Below are 18,472 nucleotides of genomic sequence, written 5' to 3'. Positions count from 1 at the left end.
TGCAATTGCCCATTCCCATCTGCTATCAACTCTTCTCTATTCCTCACCTCTATTCTCCAACTTAAACAAAACAGATCTTAATAAACTATCATCCTGCTATAACCACATTGCCAGATTTGCTACAGGCACAGCCTACCAGACACACCACTGTCACAATCTAAATCACCTAGGATGGCTTAAACTGCCAAGCCTACTGCAGTTCAATGAGCTAATAGAGGCACATAAAGTTCTTTACCAACCAGAAAATACACCTGCACTAAAAAATATTATCAGTCCCTACACCAGCACCCAGCCACTGTGATCATCCACTAGACTCCTAGTTCAAACATACAAATCCAACTACTCAGCTGGGGACTCCCTGTTTGCCATCTCTGTTGGAAAAACATGGAACAGACTCCCAACTGACTTGACCCTAGAACCCTCACTAACTCAATTCAAAAACAAACTCAAGAAATACTTAAAAACTCATTGGTTATGTCCTTGCACTAACCCCGACTAGTGACCTCTCTATGTCTTAGATGCCTTACCTTCAACTACTTCTAACTTATTTCTACCACGCCAAATCAGGAAGGGTCATTTATATAACTGCTGCTCAGCGTGTCTTAAAACTGAATGTAATGTTATGTATATATAGCTTTGAAAATAATGTTATATTTTGTAAAGTGTTTTATAATAAGTTAGTACTTCTTCTTTCAGATTTTTCCCAGTTAGGGGTCACCACAGTGGATCACCTGTCCACTCATGATTGACAGTGGAGGTTCTACGGTGTTGAGTTGACAGCCCGGCACCCAACCTTCCACAGAAGGCACACACACATGCACGCACTCACGCCTAGGGCCAATTTAGAGTCTCCAGTCCACCTACAGCATGTTTTTGGGATGTGGGAGGAAACAGGAGCACCTGGAGGAAACCCACGTGACCACAGGGAGGACATGCAGACTCAACACAGAAGGCACCTCAGCCAGGGATCGAACTGGAGAACCTCTTGCTGTGAGGTGACAACGGTAACTGCTGCACCACTGTGGCCACCCCAAAGTGTTTTATAATAAGTTAGTACTATATGTGCTAAATACCCATGGTGGTGGTGCTGCAGTAGCCTTGTCGCCTCACAGTAAGACGCTGTCCGGTTTGATTCTCAGCTAGAGCGTCTTCTGCGTGGAGACATGCGTGAATGGGCGTACCTTCGTTGACGGTTGTGCGTCAGGCCTGGCAAGCCAGTACGTAAAAATCAACTGCCAATCATTAGCGGACCGGAGTTCCGTTGTGGCGACCCCTAACCGGGAAAAGCCAAAAGACACTATATGTGCTAAATGCTGGTATTGCTTATGACTGTAATCTGCTTGAAACTAGCATTTACTAAATGTTCAATGTGTATTATTATCTTGGAGCTTTTCTCACCAGGCCTCCACTGAAAATGGACATATATCCAGTCGAACTATCCTGGTCAACAAATGTAAAATAAAAAATAAATAAATAAAACTTATTTCTAATGGCCGAGCAACAGACTGCCCAGGGCAGGACATCCCTTCTGTAATTAATACTGCAACAGTGACACAGAAGGACATCTACTTGTACAGAAAGCAAATAACAGCAAGAAGTAATACGGAACTGAGCATTGGGAACTGAAGTCGTGTTGCACGCAAGTCCTGAATCATAGCTAAAATACAAGTTTGTGCAGCAACAAATGAAAACATTATATAACCCTGGCTAGAAGTTACAAAACTGTATGGGAGTCACTGTGATTAATTTTATGTTATTTAACTAGCACACATTTAATCACCACAAAACATCTGTAGTTTCAAAAGATCACATCCTCCTATAAGTGACACTACAAATTTTGCAAACTTCACAAAATATTTCTTGTCCCCTGTAGCCCTTATGTGGGTGCAAGCCCCCGCAAGCTCCCACACCCCTGATCTCTTTCTACACAAACGTGTGTGTGTGTGTGTGTGTGTGTGTGTGTGTGTGTGTGTGTGTGTGTGTGTGTGTGTGTGTGTGTGTGTAAATATATATATATATATATATATATATATATATATATATATATATATATATATATATAGGTCTCCTTCATAACATTTAAATTTCATAACGTTGAATTTCGTAACATTGAGACCATAACATCTAAATCCCAAAACACTGAAAACTCAAAATATTGAAACTCAGAACATTGAAAGTGTGCTTCATAACACTGAAAACTACAATGTTGTGTCTTTCGGCTTTTTCTGGTTAGGAGTCGCCACAGTGGAACTCCGGTCCGCTAGTGATTGGCAGTAGATTTTTACGTGCCGAGTTGCTGGCCCTGATGCACAACCTTCAACGAAGGTACACCCATTCATGCATGTCTCCACACAGAAGACGCTCTAGCTGAGAATCGAACAGGACAACGTCTTACTGTGAGGCAACAACGCTACCGCAGCACCACCACTGCAGTAACATTGAAAACTACAATACATATGTAAATAACATCCTCTCCACCTATAACAACATCTAACTAACAAACACACTTTCTACTATGTTTCTACGTTTCCTAAAATTAACTTTTTTCCACTGTAGTTTGATCTTGGATTTGGTATATTTAATTTACGGGGGGGGGGCAGAGCCCCCCACACGGGGGGTGCAGGGGGGGCTTGCCCCCTGCAGAAACATAGTAGAAAGAAGTGTGTTTGTCAGTTAGGTGTTGTTGTAGGTGGACGGGATCTTATTTGATTGTGCAATATAGTTTTCAATGTTATGAAGCACACTTTCAATGTTCAGAGTTTTCAATGTTTTGGTTTTCAGTGTTTTGAATTTTCGATGTTATGGTCTCAATGTTATGAAATTCATCGTTATGAAATTTCAATGTTATGAAGTAGACCCATATATATATATATGTGTGTGTGTGTGTGTGTGTGTGTGTGTGTGTGTGTGTTTATATATATATAGTTTAGGACAGCATCTGTTTCACATCAAGTTCTAACATTTTGAAATGTTAACTCGAAGTACCCGACAATCGTTAAAACTCACTCACTTGGTGAGTGACAGATCATAACTTTCCTGAATGCACACCCTATAAAACCAGTGACAGTGGAATGTGTAATGGTTTCTGCCATGATAAACAAAGATCAGCTCATTCTATAGGAATAAATTATAAAATATAGAACCACTGATGGTGAAAGAAATTACATTTGTACAAAATAATAACGGTATGATAAAATGCATTTTATCAGATAGTAGCGTGTCAAACACATTTCTCTGAAAATGCAATTTCATCAATGTCGTATTCCATCTCCAGACCAAGATAGATTTCCTGTTCTCCTATGTTATGACTTGCACAGGATTGCAGTATTGCAATCATATATGTAGTATGATTAGGATGCTTTTTGTTTGTTTTCTCAAACAGAAATACAGCATTTACTCAGACCTTATCATTAATGTTGATGTTCTAGGCACAATTGCACAGCTTGTAAACCTCACGGCTTCAATAAAATGTCATTTATGAGTTCTCCCTTAATTCCACCTGTCATCTTTTCACCCATCACTTCAATAGATTGCTCCAATACAAGACCTTTTTGCTTTTCTTGTGTAACAGCAGGTTACTGTATCTGTATCTGATTTTTTTGTGTTTTGTTGTCCTTCACTTTGCTGGTTGTTTTGCCAAGCTTAAATGGAGTGTGTCAAGATTATCTGCTTGTCTGATTGTTTTGATTAGGATGGTAGGTCATGTGATCTTTTTGTTTACATTCAGGCAGCTTTTAGTCTAAGAGCTCAGGTTTCAGTACTTTGGGGAAAGGGTAGCTAACACTTAAAATGGTAACATTTTTATCTGCAGCCCATGCTGATAGGAAATTTTTAGCAGTCTTTGAAATCTAGTGAAGTAGTGCTTATTTGAGCTACGTTTTTTCCAGGCAGACACAGCAGTGGACTTTTTAAAATATTTTCTGCAATATAGTTTCGGTACTTACGTATTATCACAAACAGATTTTCATGCTAACACTATTCGCTTGTGTTTTCCTTAAAAAAACAGAAGTAACGGTATTAAAACTATTAAAACTATTTCTATAATATTTTTAATTTATAGTACTATTTAAACTTGAAAACACAGAGAAAAGAACATTTTAAAATAGCTTGACCCTTTTTTACCGCTATTTATGCATGTCAGTAATGCATCTCTGTATGTGTTCCATTTCTCGTGCTATACAAAAGTTGTCAAAGCTCTAGTCAACAGATTATTGAAAAGGCATATCGTTATTAACCGTCTAAGTAGATTGCTGTAGTCATAGTTTTGTTAAAAATGCGATTGTGGGATTTACCTAAGACAGATAAGGAGGCAACTCAGTTATTTCAACAGTATGGAATTATACACAGTTTTAAGGAATGCAGTTCAGGACATGAAATGAAATTATACTATGGAAAACAAATATTTTGGAAATGCAACTCTGCTAAATGCTACCAGCATATAGAAGTTCAGGAAGGTAACTTTTTTGAAGGAAGTAGAATTTCTTTTATAACTGCTGTTCATTTTATATACTGTTGGTGTAAGCAGTTAACTAGCATTAATTTCTGTCATGAAGAATTGGATATGGCTGACAAAACAGTTATTGACTGGAGTAATTATTTAAGGGATGTATGCACCATGGAGGTGGAAAAACAAGAGAAGAAAAAGAAAGGAGGGCCAGGGCATATAGTGGAAATCGACAAAAGTTTATTTACTCGGCGGAAAAATAACAGCGGTCGTATCCTACCTCAACAGTGGATTTTCGGAGGGATCTGTAGGGAAACGAAAGAAACATTTGTAGTAAAAGTGCCTGATAGAAGTGCCTCTACATTGTTTGACCAAATACAAAAAAACATCAAAGAAGGCAGCATTATATACTCAGACTCCTGGAAAGCATACCAAACAAAACAACTAGAAAAAGCTGGCTTCAGCCATGACAAAGTTAATCACAGCTACAATTTTATTGACCCAGACACTGGAGTGCATACACAACATATAGAAAGAATGTGGGGCTCAATAAAGTGGAGAAACAAGAAACAGCGAGGAACTGCACGTCACCATGTACATTCCTATCTTGTTGAATATATGTGGAGTGAAACACAACTATCAAATTTAAAAGACTGCTTTGAAGAACTATTAAAAGCCATTGCTAACATCTTTCCTCCACAGAAAAACAGAAAATCCGTACCAACAAGTACCACAGCAATTAACCAACCAACTACTTCTAAGCTCTCAGCAGTAAAAAACAAAACAACATCCAGTGAACAATCCACATCTTCAGAACTATCTACACTGACAACCAATATAACAGCAACTGAAGAATCCACAATTAACAATATTAAACAGTAGAGCCCCAACAGCTATGAAAATTAATAACATTCGAATATACATTACAACAAAGAAAGAAGCAAAGCAATACTCTGAATTTACCTATATTACATTGCATAAGTCTTCTTCTTCTTTCTTTCGGCTTTTTCCCGGTTAGGGGTCGCCACAGCAGATCACTTGTCCGCTCATGATTTGCAGCGGAGTTTTTACAGTGTCGAGTTGCCAGCCCAGCGCCCAACCTTCCACAGAAGGCACACACATGCACTCAAACCTAGGGCCAATTTAGAGTGTCCAATCCACCTGCAGCATGTCTTTGGGATGTGGGAGGAAACCGGAGCACCTGGAGGAAACCCACGCGACCACAGGGAGGACATGCAGACTCTGCACAGAAGACACCCCAGTCGAACTAGAGAACCTCTTGCTGTGAGGTGACAATGCTAACCACTGCACCACCATGGCAGCCCTCCGCCATGGCTTCCTGTACCATTCAATAAATACAGTTTAACCATTGAATACTTTTCCTCAATCACTTACCTTGTCTCCATTTTCTTCTTTTTTTTAATGAAAGCATTTAAGTAATCCAAGAATTAAATAAACAAAAATACAGCTGAAAAATAAATCTCCACATGTGTAACACATCCAACGATAAATCCCAAACCAAAAGCTCCTTTGTTTGCCCCAACGATAGCTCCCAAAGTCCTTCGATAACTCCAAATTAAAAAATACCATCGACTGCCCCAACGATAAATCCAATAGTTCTTTTCAACCAAACGAAGTTCCAATGATAGCTCCCAAAATCCAAAAACACCATCACTTGCCCCAACGATATATCCAAAAATTCTTTCCAAACAAAGTTCCAACGATAGTTTCCAAACTCCCTCGATAGCTCCAAAACAAACACCACCTTCCAATGATACCTGCAAAACGAAAAGCACCTTTAACGATCCCCAAGTCCTTCGATAACTCCTTCGATGACTCCCATATGAACACCTTCCAATGATAGCTTTCAAATCTCCAAAATCCTTCGATAACTCCCATACGACCAGCACCTTCTGACGACAGCTTTCAAATGAAAAGCATCTTCAGAAGATCACATATAAATACACGTATCAACGTAATGCTCGTCTTTTCAGCACACTACGTGCCTATCCAAAAATTGTACCCATAAAAACATTAAAAAATCCCCCACCAATATCCCAGCATACGTTTAAATACGCCACCCTTCCCTAATACACTATATTTTCTAAAATTCAAACAAATGGCGGAATGTACGCTACATCACAAAATCTGGTTGCGATAATACTTAAGTACCATAGTTTCTTTGTTGTTTTGATATAATGATGATGAAAACAGATGCACTGGATGTGTTTTATTGTATTGTCTGGAGCAGTGCAGTGCATTTGCTAATGTAACTGCTCACTGAGGTGCTTTTTACAAACATCTCTTTCAGTTTGTTGCAGAAAAATGGCACAACAATTATGGGATATGTCCAAAGGTGAATAGTACAGGAAACATTACTGCTTATGGAGGGGGAATAATCAGAATGCGTTAGGAAAAGGAACAGAAAGTACAGCGCTTTCAACTGGGATAATCTGTTGTAGATGTCACAGCAATATGCAAAACAGTCTGCAAGTAATGAACCAAAAACAGCCAGAAGAGCTGGTTCAAATGTAGACAGAATTACCTTTCCAGTACAAAGTACAGATCCCAAAAAAGTGTCACCTATTTACTAGTCAGCCTTATACGCAAATTACTTCTTTGTAGAGCAACTTGAGTAAGGTCTGCAGTAGAAACTTAGGAAACGATCTCCTCAGAACCAGAGTCATGTGCTTGTGACAAAGACATGGGAGAAGCCCTGTCCTTGTCATTATCAGAATCCTCTGATAAAACATCCTCACAATTTCAAAGGCTGCAAGCTAAGACATTCATTTTTATTACCAAACCAACTGTCTTTAAATGAAATATGTTTAACCTTTTCTTTTTTCTAGGGACAGCCCTTGGAGGAGACAAATTGAATGGACAGCATTTCAAACCAGAAGACAGATCTCTTACCCTGGCCACCCTGGGAAAAATCTCCAGGAGAAACATCCATGCCCAAAGTTGATGGTTCTCCTATACCCAGTATGGACACTGGAACAGCCCCAAAAGGTATGCCTTAACCCTGGTCCATGGTGCTAACAATAACTATACTAAAAGGTCCTGGTGAAACTAGTCTATGGCCACTGCAGTCACCCACCAATGCCTGAGGAGCAGACTGAGTCTACAGTACAGGCAAGGGCTCTTTATTTATTTTTTTTTTTCTTGTAGATACATGTTCCTGGCAAAGGAGAAGCCTGTCATAGCATGATGTAACAGCTTGTTGAACAGGCATGAATTTGTATACAGGGGTCGAGCCATGGTTTTGGCAACTGTATACCAGTTTTCAGAAAGTTTCCACCCATTCAAAGAAAGTGTCAACCTGGCAAAAAAAAAAGTAATTACACCCAAGCATTCTGAAGGGAAAGAAAAAAATAAAACGGAGGTCATATTTCAAAATAGTTGCTTTCAATGTAACTTTGCCTTGATGCTATAAGGCTTGTTTTCATTGTAAGTGAGTTATTTTGGTCCAAGGCCTATCTATAAACAGGCTTACACCAGGGACCATATTCCGTCATCTCTCTAAAGTGGGAGTCAATATTCTGGGATTCCGCTAATGTGAAGTAAATCCGTATATGAATGTGTGTGTGCGTGTGTGTGTGTGTGTGTGTGTGTGTGTGTGTGTGTGTGTGTGTGTGTGTGTGTGTGTGTGTGTGTGTGTGTGTGTGTGTGTGTGTGTGTGTATGTATGTGTGTAAAACTATAAACCATTATAAATTTACTTATTTTCAAAAAAAGTCAAATTCTAGCACCTGCACAGTATAATTGTAAAACTGTATGCTGTGACATGCATGCCATTTATCTGGATGTGTGTGTGTGTGTGTGTGTGTGTGTGTGTGTGTGTGTGTGTGTGTGTGTGTGTGTGTGTGTGTGTGTGTGTGTGTGTGTGTGTGTGTGTGTAGATATATAGGTTCATAGGTGATTATTAGGCTAATTGCACAAGAGCCTTTACAAGACAAGCAAATAATACTGAAGATGTAGCAGTATTATATCTTAATTTACCAGATATGGGATGGGGTAGTATCAGGGTGGTGGGGCTTTGGATGTTGGAGCCCTGAGTCATTTTACAGACTGCCTCTGTCCGTAAGGGATATGGGAAGTACCCCAGGAGTGAATTTACAGGTTCCCCATCCATTTATCCAAAGTCTTTTTCAAGAGAGTGAGGAACAGGCTTGGTTTTACAAAGGTGAGAAGTCTATTCCATAGACGAGGTAGCCTTTGAGATATGAATCTGTCTCTCCAGAAAGTTCCGTTAGAGTCCCAAATAAGGTTCATGTCCATGGAATGTACAACTCTTGTATAATTTTCTTGCAAATATGTAACATTTTCATAAGGGCTGGATCAGAGAATGCCTTGTAGGTCAGGCATAAGTCACCTCTCAATGAATGATGTGAGATGATGTAATAGCCCTATGGTCTTTAGTCAGTATGCATAAGTCATGTCTTATGCATTGTATTTTTTAAGTGAGAAACCTCTGGGGCTGCTCCAATTTGTGTGAGTGGCTGCTTAGGTATATGCAGAAGGGAGCAATGTACTCAATTATGAGCCTGATGAGGACCGAGTACAATGGCATTATGACTTCCTTTGATCTTGATGCAATGCCTTCACTTATAAGTTGAGCCACACAGAATGCATTCCTCACTACCGTAGCTATCTGGTAGCCAAAGTGTAGGTTACTATCTGTGTTCCTAGGTACCTCACCACTGGGTCTACATTTAGGAGTGTGCTGTCAATACTATAATTTGCAGGGATATCTGATTTACCAAAGGGTATGATTATGCATTTTTTTAGTATTTAATCAAAGACCATTGTTTTGGCACTATCTGTTTGTCATTTTTAGACCTATTTGTAGGATGTCAATATTGTTTGGGGATTCAGTGATTGCTCCCAGCTTAAAGTCAATGAAATTGGTGAGCCAGAGGCCTCCAACAGTGGCTTTCAGTTCAGTGAAGTATATACCAGACAGGAGGGGTCCAAACACTGACCCTTGTGGGACACCACTAGTAACAGGTTCCTTATCAGAGGTGGATTCACCTATCTGAACAACATGTGTCCTGTCAGTGAGCCAGCTTGCTATCCATCTGACGATATAGAGGCTTATGCCTAACTCAGTAAGTTTATTTATGATCCCTGAGTGGGGGATTGTGTCAAAAACTGTGGTCAGGTCTAGATAAGCAGTGTGTACTGTTTTACTCTAATCCAAGGCCCTGGTGACTTTCTCAAAGAAGTCCATCAGACTGAGCAGGCAGGTTTTCCCTTTAACAAAACCAATTGGGTCTGGTCCAGTGCTTGGCAAGTTCTTATGTTATTATTGATTAGATCCATGATAATTCACTCCATGGCCTTGCAGATAAGTCTGGTCAAGCTTATGGGCCTGTATTTGCCTGGGTCAGTTGATGGGCATCCTTGTGCAGAGGGTCAGCTGTTGCAGACCCCCATTCCTCTGGGACAAAGCCCATCCAGAGGCTGTGGTTAAAGAGGGTTTCTATTGGCCCTGATAGATTCTGTTTTAAGCTATTTAAGAAGCATCCTGGAATGTTGTCAGGACCCTTGAAGTTTATATTTTTGGCTTTAGTGAGTGCAGCAATGACTTGTTCCCTCAGAATGACTGGAATGGGGATGGCTGTGGATAATTCTTTGGCTGTGGAAGGAATTGGGAACTTTGAACTGACCTTGTCTGCCAGCAGGTGTACTATATAATTTCAGGCTAGGTGTAAGAGTTGCCATTCATGATTGACTTGGCATATTGCTGAGCGTTTCCCTTGTGGTTACCAAAATAATAAAAAAAAATCCTTATGGTTATCTTTCACCTGGGAGTCTATCTTTGCCTTATAGTCTGCTTTGGCAGATTTCACCAACTCTCTAATTTGTTTGTTTAGAAAGGAGAGTACCTTTTTGCACCGTTTTGTCTGTTCTTTCTTCCTGTTTATGCTACGGGCCCACTAGGGTGGTTTATTTTTGCCAGTAATCATAGGTTTTACTCAGACAGGTACTGCTTTCTCTATGCAGCTATGAATGTGGTTGTGCAGTGCTTTTGTGTATAGCTCATAGTAGGCCTCAGTGGCATCTGTGTTTGAATGGGCTTGTAATTTTAGTAAGATGTCACTTGGTTTGAGGTATTTGGCCATAACAAGGTTCTTAACAGGTTTGGAGTTTGATGGGGGTTCTAGGTTAGTTTTAATACTAAAGGAAGTAATTTTGTGGTCCGAGCTTAGAAGGGAGGAGTTAATGCATGAGAGACAGCAGCAGCATCCCCCCATGTTCATCAGTACTAGGTATAGGCTGTTTGTACCTCTAGTTGGGGAGCTAACTAGTTGCTCCAAGGTGTTTTCATTGACAAAGTCAAAAAAACTCTGAGCAAGTGGCTTATAGGATGTGCAAGTCTCCCAGTTTTTGGAGGGGTAGTTGAAATCACCCATAAGTATGGTGTTAGGCTGAATGTTAAGAGATTCCAGTAGGTTTAGGGAGGAGTTTTTCCAGACTTATGTTAGGGGATATGTAGCTAGCAAGGATATGATTAGGGGTCAACCTATGGTTAGTTGGCCATGGAGAAGCTCAAGTGAGTAATTTTGTTGGACCAGTCTATCAGTGTACTTCTCCTTTATGAACACTGAGATACCTACTCTCTTTGTTTTATCCTGAGCTCTGGGGGATCAAAATGTATGAGAGGCATTGTAGCCTTTGAAAGCTGGGGTGCTCTCTATGGTTCTGAATCATGTTTCTGTGACTTTACATATGTCTGCATTCTCCAGGGTGAGGAGTGCCTCCAAGGAGTGCAGTTCTTTATTTAAACTAGCACTGAGCAGCATTACCTTTAGGTGGTCATGAGTGATTTTTGTTATGTTGGAAGGCTTAACAACTTGGCCTGGCCTAAAAAAGGCACTATGGAGATTAATAAAGTTTTTGCCAGTACCTGGACGCTAAGTGGCAACAAGTGCAAACTATCTCTGGCAACACAGTCAGTCATGTCTCCCCAGGCTGACAGACATTGGATCCCCTTGTTGTGACAGCACAAACTAAGCCATTTGTTGAATTCAATCATTTTTCCTGGTACTGTGGCATCATCATTGGTAAAGGTAGGATCCTAGTCAAGGCTAGAGTCATACCCACCTGGGACACATAGTCAGAGAGCTCCATCATGTCTTTTTATATAGTCCAGTGAGATATATCTTAGTGCATTTGCTCCCACAGGGACTATAACCTTGTCATACTGGTATTTGTGGTTTAAAGACCTAAGTGCTTGAGTGACCTAGTGGATCCTGGCTCCAGACAGACAGCTCCCTGTGATCTTCTCCTTGTTTATCCTGGTAAGGGGGACAACAGTATGTCTTACAATGTAATCCTCAGTAACTAGAATGTTTGGCTGTGTGGTGTGTTGTATTATGGGCTCGGAAGTGGGACTACTGTGGTTTTCAGAATTATGTGCTGTGTAAGGTATTGCTTTTTTGAATGCACACAGGCCCAATGACAGATTCTTTTAGGAGGTCTTGCAAGTTTGGGTAGATTACAGTGAGTACCTCTGCCTATGTGGGTCTATATGTTTGTTCCTTAGTGCTGGTACTGAGTGCTTTGGATGCAATGCTGATGACCTGGTTTGCATTTTGTGTCTATATGTTAATGGCTTTGCCTCCAATGACATTGTGCATCTACCTCTCTCACATACTGTGTTTGTTCTGTAATTAAATGGTTGTCATTGAATATGCAGCAGTTACTACACTGCCACCAGATGTATAAATCGGTTACATTCCCTTGATCTAAAGTCAAAATATCTAAAAGTCAAATTACCTAAAAGTCAGAATATCAGCAATTTAAAATTTGCCCTTTCTTTACTGTTGTGCAATCCCAGACTTGGTATATATAGTTTCACAGGGTGTGGCGCTATTGGGGGGGGTTTCCACTGCATAAAATAAGTTTTACTCATAAATGTTATAATTTTCAATATGTTGAGTCTAAGATTTTTTATATAAATGTATAAAAAAGATACATATATGCTCACACATGAATGTGCACACCTACACTATGCAATCTGACAAATTTGTGCTTAAAACATTGCTCTGATTAAGAGTTAATATATTTGATTGCCAGCATGCCCTTATCAAGCATGTATTTACATTCTCCTTTCATCTTTACCAAGTTTTGCCATCCTCAATACATTGCCTGTTTCATCAGTCATAATCTGTGCAACTAATGAGCTGAATGCGAACCAAGGAAAGAAAAATAAGCGATTCAGTATAATAAAGCATTAACTCAACAGCAAATTATGTTAAAAAACACATATAATACAAAAAATACACATGTATACAAAGGCATATACTTAGCAAGCAAACAGATAAATGCACTCATATGCATATATTTATATTGGGTCTGTGTTGTTTGATCGAAATATCACAATCTCGATCAAGCAACATTGAAACCCATTAAAGAGAAAGTGCACTAGATTGAAAGTGCACTTTCACAAAAGCCAGTTCTTCGAACCAGAAAAAAACGAAACAAAACTGCTTTAAACAGTATTTTGCTTGGGGGGCAAGTCCCCCTGCACCCACCACACCCCCCTACTTAAATATACTAACTCCGAGATCACACTACAGTGGGGAAAAGGATATATTTCCTTATCTCCACTGTAATGCACTCCAGAGAACTAGCTTTTGCAAAAGTGCACTTTCGATTTAGTGCACTTTTGCTTAAATGGGTTCAATCTTCTGATCGTCAAGAAAGTGAGTTTTCGACAATCAAAAGTAGACCCATTTATATACATATTTGTATGCATATATTTGTAGACAAACCCAAATTCTCACCTAATCTTTACAAAAGGTCACACAGAAAGACTGGTTGCCAAATTACCACAAAGCTTAAAGCAACCCCCCCCCCACATGTAAGAAAGGAAATATCCCACATTACCATAGTGAACAAATAAAACTAAAGAAAAATAAGGTTTAATGTGTTAGAAAATATTGAAATAACATCACACAAAGTGCAGTAAAACTGGTAAATGGCAAAATATGAAACATGGAGTATAGTAATTTAAAGAATACACCACTGACACAAAAAAGTGCATTAAATACATAATTCCAGCTTATTTGCTCCTCCAGTAGTTATACCTTGCACAAGAGACAGAAGCAATTCATCACAGTTTAAATAAGAATCTCTCAAACATAAAAAAGTGCTTCCCTGTCTTTAAAGTCCAGTCTCATGAAGGCCATCTTTTTTTCACAAAGGTGATGACTTCTGTGAATGACCTCCCCAAAACAGTCACTGTCTCTAACATCTCCCACAACAGCAACCAAATTCAAAAGACTCCTTTTACAAAATCCACCGAGTCTAATTAATAAGCCCACTGTCACCATCAAAAAATATCTTAAATAAAACCAACTGTGATGACCGTGCCCTGGCCCAGCAATCAAAGAGCCTCAATCCTCACCACTAACTCCAGGGAGGTTGTCTCATAGAAGAGGAAAGGATAACAAATACATTCAGTAAAGTACAATTTCCCTTAAGTGCACACAGAGATCACAGTCAGTCTGGGTCTGGTTGCTCCCTTGCTCTCCAGGTCCCCAATAAGACTCCCCATTGGCACAGCTACAGGGTCCAGATCTCAGCCTAGCTGGCAAGCTAAACTCCAGTACCCTCTCTGCCCAACCAGTGCTTTGTGTGCCTGCCCAGGTAGCTGACACACTACACACACTTTAAGATAAGTATTTATACAACTTCACAGACACTCCTGGGAAAGGCTGACACAGATTCTCCAGCCGTGCCCCTTTACCCAGACTATACAGTAGTAATTCCTGCCACCACCATCTAATAATATCAGCTACCCAAAGGCCCTTGAAAGGGTGTCCAATTATTACTATGCAATATTATTATCTAATTGGTAATGTGACTATTCAGTCTAAGGCTTATTAGAGTGGCCTATTACAATGAACTCTATAAATATGCAATGTACTCTAGATCCTACTTCTCTACACAAACCAGCCACAAGTAAAGGTTTTAAAAATATTTAATAATAAATAATTAAAACACAAGGCAATACTACTACACCACAGAGATATCTAAGAGTTCAGAGATCACACAGAAACTTAAAACAATACAGTAGGACAGGTCTGATATCAAAGAAAAACATCTAATCTAACTTTCTAATCTTTAGCTACTCTTAAGAGAAAACGCAGTGCTATAATCCTACTTACATACATAAAGAGCATAAGCAGTACTGGGGTTGATGGTCCAAGACAAATGCTTTTCAGTCTCTCACTGAACAATAGTTTTTAAAACACTAACAAACAGCTCTGCTAAGGCCCTCCCAAATTACATTATTTTGACACTTAGGTTTTCCCAGTATTCACATTACATCATTTTGACATTTAGTCTGGAGTTCCCAGGCCACAAACTGCATTATTTAGCAAACTAACACCTGCTCAGGAAACTACAACAATAAAAGACATTTCACATGTATACTCTAACAATTATTCCTTAAATTAAGACAATAGAAAGAATGTGTTCAGCCAGATGCTTCGGCACCACTTTTTTAGATAACTGTAACTTCAAAGAACATTTGAAATGCTTGGCTTGATTTTCCTTACAGCAGATGGCAATGTTGCAACAATCTTGAAGTTCACATTTTACTGTGTTTTTCTTTCATTTAAAAACACAAGCCTGTATTTTACATTTATTTATACAAATGATAGAATTATGTATCAAATTCTATTTGACTAGGCAGGCAGCCTTCACCCATCTTTCCCCAATCTTCACATATCTTCCCCCCTGGAGAACTCAAGCTAGTTTTTAAAGTGACCCTTGAGAAACACCACTTGAGAGGGCTAGGTCTGTCTGAGTGTACCTCACCCCATTCCCTGTCTTGAGAGCCCATCTGCATTGGCATTGCTACTCCCACTGCAGTGCTGCACTGACATATCATATGCTTGCAACCCCAGGCTCCATCTTAGCAACTTGGCATTTTGCTGACTGGCTCTGTTAAAACATGTTAGAGGGTTGTGATCTGTCATTACAGTGAATTTCCTTCCATACAGATAAGGCTGAAGTTTCTGCAATGCCCACACTATAGCTAGACATTCCTTTTCTACAGCTGCATAGCATTCCTCTCTGGGTTGCAGCCTACGACTAAGATAAACCACTGGGTGCTCTTTCCCCTCTGAAGAAATTTGGCTAAGTACAGCCCCCACCCCATGGTTTAAAGCATCCACTTGCACAGAAAATTCTTTGCTGTAATCTGGACTTGCTAACACAGGGGGTCTTCCCAAAACTTCTTTAAGCTTCTGAAATGCCTGCTCACATGCTGGTGTCCACACTACCATAGCTGGCCTGTTCTTCCTTGTCAGGTCTGTGAGGGGAGCAGCTATGGTACTATAACTAGGGACAAACTTTCTGTAGTACCCTGCTGTTCCTAAGAATACCCTCACCTGCTTTTTGGTAACAGGTGTAGGTCATGCATGAATAGCTTCCACTTTGGCAGGTTCTGGCCTTATCTTGCCACTCCCCACTCTATCTCCTAGGTAGGTAGGAGACCTCTGCCATACCCACCTGACATTTGCTCGGCTTAATGGTCAACCCTGCCCTCTGTAGTCTGCCCAGCACCTCCCTGACATGCTGAAGGTGCTCTTGCCAGGAATGGCTTTAGATGGCAATATCATCTAGGTAAGCAAGGGCAAATCCTCCTGCTCCTGCTGGATATTATCCACCAGCCTCTGGAAAGTTCCTGCGGCATTCTTCATCTCAAGGGGCATCTTTGTGAACTCATACAAGCCAAAAGGAATCACAAAGGCTGGCTTCTCTCTAGCACTGGGAGTCAAGGGCACCTGCCATTAACCCTTGGTAAGATCAATGGTTGTAAGATACTTAGCCCCACCCAGCTGCTCTAGGGCCTCATCTGTCCTAGGCATGGGGTAAGCATCTGACTCTGTGTGACTATTTAATTTCCTGTAATCCACACAAAACCTGGTGCTGCCATCCTTCTTTGGCATCAACACCACTGGTGAGGTCCAGGGACTTTTGGACTCTTGAATCACCCCTAGTTCAAACATCTCCTGTACCTCTTCCCTCAGACTCTGTTTGACTCTCTCAGACACACTATAATGGGATCTGCCTAATAGGCCTTTGGGGTCCTGTACCACCTGGTGCTGCACCAGGTGGGTGCTCCCTGGTTTCCCAGTGTACATGTCCCCAAATGCCTGCAACACTGCTCAGATTTCTTGAACCTGGGTAGGAGATAGCTGTTGGGATATTGCTACCCCTTCCACTGAGGTGTCATCCCAAGCCTCACTGAGGAGATCAGTCCCCAGATCTCCCTCAGACTCTCCTGCAATCCACTGCAAATACTCAGCACAAGGGCCTCCCTATCATGGTAAGGTTTCATCATGTTAACATGGTACAATATGTGTCCCTACCATGTGCCTAGCACTTCCACAATGTAATTAACATCACTTACCTGTCTTACCACCTTGACGGGTCCCTCCCAAATTGCTTGCAGCTTGTTGTGTCTGACAGGAATGAGAACCATTACCTGCTGCACCACAGCATATTCTCTAGCTCGAGCATTCCTGTCATACCACACCTTTTTCTATTGATGGGCTTCTGCCAGGTTCTCCTGGGCCAAGCCCATGAGATCCCTGAGCCTTGTCCTGAGGTTCAGGTCGTATGCCACAACAGACTCCTTGTCAGACTCACACTCACCTTCCCACTCATCTCAAATTAAATCTAGAGGTCCCCTCACCCTATGCCCATACAGCAACTCAAAGTGTGAAAAACCTGTGGATTCCTGGGGAACCTCTCTGTAAACAAACAACAGATGGGGCAAATATTTGTCCCACTCCCTCTTAAACTGATCTGCAAATGCCCATAGCATGGACTTGATTGTAGGGTTTAACCTCTCAACAAGACCATTAGTCTAGGGATGATAGGGGTGGTCTTCATGTGCTTCACCTCACATGACTTCCACAGACAAGCCAGCAGGTTTGACATGAAATTGGCACCTTGCTCAGTCAGTATTTCTTTTGGGAAACCTACCCTGCTGAAACTCTCTAACAAAGCATTTTCCACCTTCTCTGCCTCAATGGAGGACAAAGCCACTGCCTCAGGGTATCGTGTAGCATAATCCACTACCACTAGGATATACTTTTTCCCTGTGGAACTTGGGGTACTCAGAAGACCCACAATATCCATAGCTACCCTCTGAAATGGCATCTGAGTCACAGGCAAAGGCATCACAGGAGCTCTCACCTTTGCCTACCTTTTGGCACTGCTCACAAGTCCTGCAGTACCCCATTACATCTCTGGAAATTCCAGGCCAATAGAGGTTTTGCATAATATGCCTCTTTGTACGTTTTATGCCCATATGACCTGCAAAGTGAATATCACGGGCTATGGCTAGAAGCATCAGACTGTAAGCTCTAGGCACTACCAACTGCTGCACTCTCTCACTTTCTAGCCCTCCCTCAGGGGTCCACTCTCTGTATAGTAACCCTTTGTCCCAGTATACAGATTCCCCGTTCCCTTGAGAATAAGGTGCCTCCCTAGCTACCTGCCTCAGGCATTGCAATGTAGGGTCTGAGAGCTGAGCCTGTCTCAACTCTCTCCTTGTAACCCTTCCCAGCTCCCCTTCCAAAGGAAGTCTGGCATCCTCTGATAGTGGTGCCTCACTGTCAGCTTGGGTACTACTACTCACCTCTACCTTTGCAGTTACCCTATCCAAGGAAACATCAGTACCCACAAGCAACTGTGACTCACCTTCAGTCTCACTGCTACAAAACAGCTCCCTCCCTGAAGTAACCACCTCAGCAGTTCTGGATACAAGTATGCACTCGTTCTGGGTCTCCCCAGGCTACCAGACCCACATGCTTGTCTCCTAGCCTCACTGTGTGTAACTGCATGAGTACATAGTACTGCCTTATCCAAATCCTTCCCTCTCAGGACATCTGCAGGATGGTAGTTCCATACCCCTGTTGTCTCAAAACAACCCATTATTGGCATTTTGTCTTTCTAACTTACTGGCTCCCTCCCCTTTGGTTCCCCACCTTGCCTCCAT

Source organism: Protopterus annectens, chromosome 2.part2 (genome assembly GCF_019279795.1).
Source record: "Protopterus annectens isolate FY-2018-M chromosome 2.part2, PAN1.0, whole genome shotgun sequence".
Taxonomy (NCBI): Eukaryota; Metazoa; Chordata; order Ceratodontiformes; family Protopteridae; genus Protopterus; species Protopterus annectens.
Note: the sequence above shows the minus strand (reverse complement) of the source record.